Source organism: Adiantum capillus-veneris, chromosome 16 (genome assembly GCF_014529385.1).
Source record: "Adiantum capillus-veneris isolate H3 chromosome 16, ASM1452938v2, whole genome shotgun sequence".
Taxonomy (NCBI): Eukaryota; Viridiplantae; Streptophyta; class Polypodiopsida; order Polypodiales; family Pteridaceae; genus Adiantum; species Adiantum capillus-veneris.
Window position 1 is genome coordinate 38,908,097 of NC_140946.1, and position 5,822 is coordinate 38,913,918.

At 36.3% G+C, this 5,822-nt stretch overlaps 1 pseudogene; it reads right to left on the bottom strand.

Annotated features, from left to right (window-relative positions):
- Positions 1-1,549: 1,549 nt before the first annotated feature.
- Positions 1,550-4,729, bottom strand: LOC147438881 (uncharacterized; annotated as a pseudogene).
- Between the last annotated feature and the right edge of the window lie 1,093 nt (positions 4,730-5,822).

Genomic DNA, 5,822 nt, shown 5'->3' on the forward strand with positions numbered 1-5,822 from the left:
AAAAAGAATTAGCTTCCGCTTCTGCTCTTTGACTATTTTTTTGATCCTAGTCGGTAGCGTAGGCGCCTGCATGATTAACTACTTGACTTCTGCTACAATGTTGCTGCATCTCCTTGGAGCTATACACATTAACCAACTCCCGCGGACACCATATTCTGCACTGAATTGTTCGTGAGAGATGTTCCTGTTTGTCTACAGATCGTTCCGAAATACTTGCCTCATCAAATTTTTAGATAGGTTATCAACAGAGCTGGATGAGGAGTGTGACTGAAGCCAACAGCTCATCAGGCCATGACTTGCACACATGGTGATGGCGGCTTTGAGGGCTCTTGTAAAGATCCTAGACTTGCAGGGCTAGAAAAAAACCCAGGTCCAGTGTATTTTAGCCGGTTAAAATTGTAAAATCCCGAATAGATTTTGAGCTTTCCTTTAAGAAAATCGAGAAATTTATACAATTTTTAGTGTAATTACCGGCAAAAAAGCTTAAAATTTTGACCTAAAAACCAGGAGAATTTCAAGTTTGCCCTTATTTTTACTGGTAAGAAAAAATGTATTCTCTAGCCCTATGAGTCTAGGGTCTTTCACTATTAATCTTGATTCTTCAGGCTGAAGACTTTGACGTCCTCACGCATAACACATGTAGTTAGCAAAAACTCGGGGTCCTCGCAAAAATTTTAAAATCCGGATGAGATTTTAAGCTTGCCTTTAAGAAAACTGGCAAACGTACACAAGTTTTTGTGTGATTACCGACAAAAGATTCAAATTTTGATCTAAAAACCGAAAGAATTTAAAGTTCCTTGTTTTGACCAGTTAGGGAAAATGTACTTTACTCGTGTCGCTCTGCATCTTGGAGCTAGTCGACTTTGAAATTGGTAGCCCGCGCCATATATAACGACCTCTCCCCCCCTCTCTCTGTGCAGTTTCGCCATGGCCGACCCGACAGACAGGGTTGGCCGTGTGCAGGGGTGGTATACACAAGGACTTTCAAACATGTTCCTAGATAGTAAAAAAAGAGAATTCTCCATATTATTTACTAGGTAGAAATGAACGTAAGTAGTAAAAGTGCAAACTAGGAAAAATGGAACATTTACTAGGTAGTCTATATAGGAAAATTTTCCTCTCCACATCTTCCTATATAGAAATAATTCTCTATGTAGGAAATTATTTTCTATATAAAAAAAGCAGACGTCAAGCCGACACCCATATCATTTTACTATGTAGAAAATATTGTCCATATAGGAAAACAATTCTTACGTAGTAAATATGGCACTTGAGAAAATAACCTTATTAGACTAACAATAAATGTAGCATTTTTAATTTGCTAATTCCAACCCTGTTTTATCTACTAGTAAATAATATGGAGAATTTTCTTATTGATTTTGAATACTTAAGAGATAGAAAACATATTTTATGAAGAAGAAAATTAAATATTACATAAAAGGAAGACACCGTAAGAAGACTTCTTAATTCCAATCAATTGCAGTTCACAATCACATCATTTTTTCATAATTTAACGAAATCTAGAAAATAAAAACTTATGTTGAATTGTTTAAAAAAACACAATGTCCACTTCATCAAATGTCAAATCGTGACCAAGTTGTCTTCTCAAAAGCACTCTTTGCGTAGAAAGCAACCACTCCACTAAGCTCTCTCTCATCTCATCCAATGTGAGTATCCTCTTGTTGTCTCTAAATGTAATCTCCTCCTTCCTAATTTTGAAAAAACTAGATTTCAAAACTAAGTACATATCCTCTATTGTTTGACGATCAAAATACTTTAAGAGGATCATCTCTTTCTCTTCAACAGTTAGAAGGAGGGATACCTACACAAAATCAATGTTCGTTAGTCAAAGCTTCAACACATCAAATATCTAAAAACTATTTTCGTAATAGGAGAAATGAATGCTGATGAAACGATAAAAACTTACTTTATCATGGATTGTGTCATTTGGTAAACAAGAAGAACCGTCGCCATTTTCAACAAAAGCCATAGTACTATCATCATTGATGTTACCAATATCCTAGAACAAAAAGATATATAAATTACAAGTACATATTAAAGTAGAACATTAACTAAATTCTCTATATTAAAATACCTGTCTCCTCTTTTTCTTTGATAAGAGCCCTGGCTTTACCAAGTCGTGGAGTTACGAAGCTTCTCACTCATCTAGAAAAACATAGCAAATATAAACATAATAAAACAACAAAGTGTATCGATAAGAATGAGTGTACGTATATAGGGGAGAGAGAGAGAGACTACATAAGTGAATGAGTGGAGAGAGAACTATAGCTAGTGGTATACTTGAGATTATGACTAGTATATGACTTAAAGATATCTTCATGAGTGATTTGTTCAATACTTTGGAAAACCTACCTTCCGTTCTCTATTGCTTTTGCGTATACTTTCACCATCTTGTTGAGGCACTTGCAAAGATGCACTAGTAGGTTTGGAAACCAACTATAACAACACAAAAGAACCCTCTTAGAACATATCAAGTTATGAACCATGCTTTAAAGCCAAAAAATAGAAATCACCTGTGATGTCTCCCCCGTCCTAGGAGATTGGGGCATAGCTCTCACTCGTTTTAAGTTACTATTTGTGAGCAATGACACAAAAGATTGATGCTCTACACTATTTTCGAGCTCAATATCCAAGTTTTCCAAATTCTAAAAGAAGAAAGAAAAAACATTGAAGTGTATAACATGTTGAACATATCCATGTCATTGCGTTAATCTTCTAATACCTCATCATTGTTTGGAGCATCGATCTTTTGAGTCTCCTTCCAAAGTAGATATAATTCTTCTCTCTAGATTTTTTAGTAAACAATAAGTAGACAAACTAAGTTGATTTAAGTATTACATGATCAAACATTAAAAGAATAAAATGATACTAGCCATAAGAATCAAACATAAGTAAAGTGCATGTTACCATGGTTGTAGGAGTATTCTCATTTCCACTCCCGTTGTGGCTTTCTTCTTCTACAATCGCCACATTCATATCTAGATTTCCTTTCTTAGGATCATGTTCTCCTTGTGAAGTATTAGAAGCAAGACATACCTTTCAACAAGCACAAAAATCACCAAACATAATGAAATATATAATAAATCAACCAAAGAGTTGGAAAGAGTAATACTTACAGGTTTTGAGGTTTTTTTCTTGTCGTACTTCCTTTGCGACTGTGCATAGCTAATGACAAATTGATAGATATCCTCTGATGCCCAAGTGTAAGCTGCATCTTTAAATTCAAACTTTGCAAGTTTTCCTTTGTTTTCTTCGATCAATGCTTTAATCTTCTCTTGCTCTTCAAGGTTATGACTATGACGCAAATCACTCACAAAAGGGTAATCTTTGAACCACTTTCTTACATCCCTATAATTTTGTAGAAACGCAGGATAATGATCCTGATTGTAGTACACCTCTAAAAGCTTTTTTCCATGAAGCCTGCTTGGATCTCTCAATTTGGGCTCAGGTGGACAAAAGATATCAACGTATGATGGGGCTGGGCGACCATTTTGTGCCATCGAGCACTATGACAAATGAAGTTATAAACCATAAAGATGTAAAAAATACGTAAAGATTACAATTGGATTTTCTTAAAGAGAGCTAACAAAGTATTCCTCAAGATTTTGAAAAGAAAAGACTTAAAAGTTTAGAACAATGATTATAGTTACATCATGATTGTAAATGACACTATCTATCAAGGACATAACTATCAAAGATGATTCCAAAATCTCACGTGTTACAAACAAACTTGCCACATGCATGGCAAAAGCATAATATTATTGTCTTTCATTGTTTTCTTTTTTTTTGAGAACCTTCCAACCAGAAACTACTGCGACACAAAGGGATATATCTTGCCAATTAGGATCTTCGACTCTTGCCTTCCAAAGTTGCGCGCTACTTTGCATTTGGAGAAGCCTTGTGAATCGCACCTTTCTTCTTTCCACATCCACCTCTCGAACAACAGCATATACAAACATATGACTAGAAAAGTCACGATCATCACATTGTTTAATTTGAACAATATCCATTTCTTCCACCCATGGAGGTACACATCCCACAGCCCCCACAGTAAGTAGACGCTTACGCACAGAGAGATCTTTAATCTCATAAGCAATGATGGAGTTTTGAAAGCTCCATGGAATAAACTTATGAAGTAAAGAGCTGACTTCTCTTGTGCAGTCTCAAGTGAAAGGCATGGGAGTTTGTTGCAGTACACTCATTCCAGTGATTGGCTCCACATTCAACCTTTCGTTTTCTTCTTCCACCAAGATCGATTGTTTGTAGTAATCTGCAGCAAAGAAAAGCATGAGATTTGTACCACATTGTGCAGAGAAAAATTATTTAATGCGTGCTTTCCACTCACCAACAGAGAATGAGCAAGGAACATAGTTATCTGATTTCACAACAACCGTATCACCAACTTTGAAGACTTCTCCATTATACCAAATTTTGTTGTGTTCTTGAACATGTGTGGATCTACACTCTCTTTGGCTCAAGAATCTCTGTTCTACTTGAGAAAGCTCCCTCCATTTTTCCTTTTAGGACCTATGATGATCCCTTTATCAAAAACAAAACTACCACATGGATAGTCGGTTTCATTTAATAAGAGAGCATTCCACAAATCCTTTGCCTTCAAGACAGATGACACTTTGAGTATTCCATGTTTATGCCATGCTTGGCATTCATACTACACTAAAGAGTCGATAACATATCCTGTGGGTGCCATGAGAGCGAAGTGAAGCTCTTGGTACAACCTTTGGTGAGGCAAAAGGCCATCCTTATCTTTATGAATTTGTGCTAAGATCCATGTGAGAAGTCTTCTCCTATGAAAGTTAGTGAAAGAAATCGCATTCTCTTTATTGTTTGACTTTATATTCACATAGGTGGAGACAAGTCGCTCATAGAGAAAGCACCATATAACATCATGATTTCCATGTCGAAGAATATCATCTAGTATTTCTCTACTCCCTTCAAAAGAAGAAGACATTGTTAGATTTGCAATTGCTAAAACCCTCTTCTGGATGTTGCTACGTAAAGAGAAGTTGAGATATGATAGTACCTGCCACATGCTCAAGTGGTGATGAATTAGCACCAAAAGCCTCTTCAGACCTGACTCTCCAAGATGAAAACAAGGTCCTTGCAACCTCAATTGCCTTGTTTGTCCAACCATGATCCCGAGTATAGTTGAAAAAAAGGTGGGCAATATCGATTAATAAGAGTCCGAGATCTTGTATATCACTAGAAAATCCATCCACCTTACATAATACAAATGGAAGACACCACTGTATGAACTTCTGATTCTCTTCTGCCTTGTAACTTTCATGATATTTACTGGGATATCTTGGCCAACGACCATATCACAAGACCGGAGGGACACAGCTTAGGGATCTTGTTGTGATATCATCGATCTTGCGTTTCATCTCTGTTGTCGAGTTTCTCATCAAAAGTGAAATATACTTTTGAAATATATTCAAAGAGAGAATGTGCATTGTGTCATAGACCTATTCTTCTTTTGATCTTGCGTTTGTTGAAGATCTGCAGTTGAATTTGGATGCTTTTCTCCTTCATCTACTTTCATTTGCACTTTTTCTGGAGTCGGATTCTTTGAAACAGCTTTTGTCGATTCTTCAGGTATGTCAATGATGACATATTCTCGTTGTTGCTCTACTTTCTTCATGTGCACTTTGGCATCATGCTCCATGACGTTGCTATCTGTTTCACCTTTTCTGCCTTCACACTCACAAACTTCATTAGCTTCCTTCAACACTTTTATCGTAAATACGAGAGTTATATCATACCCTTCCTCATCACAAAATTTA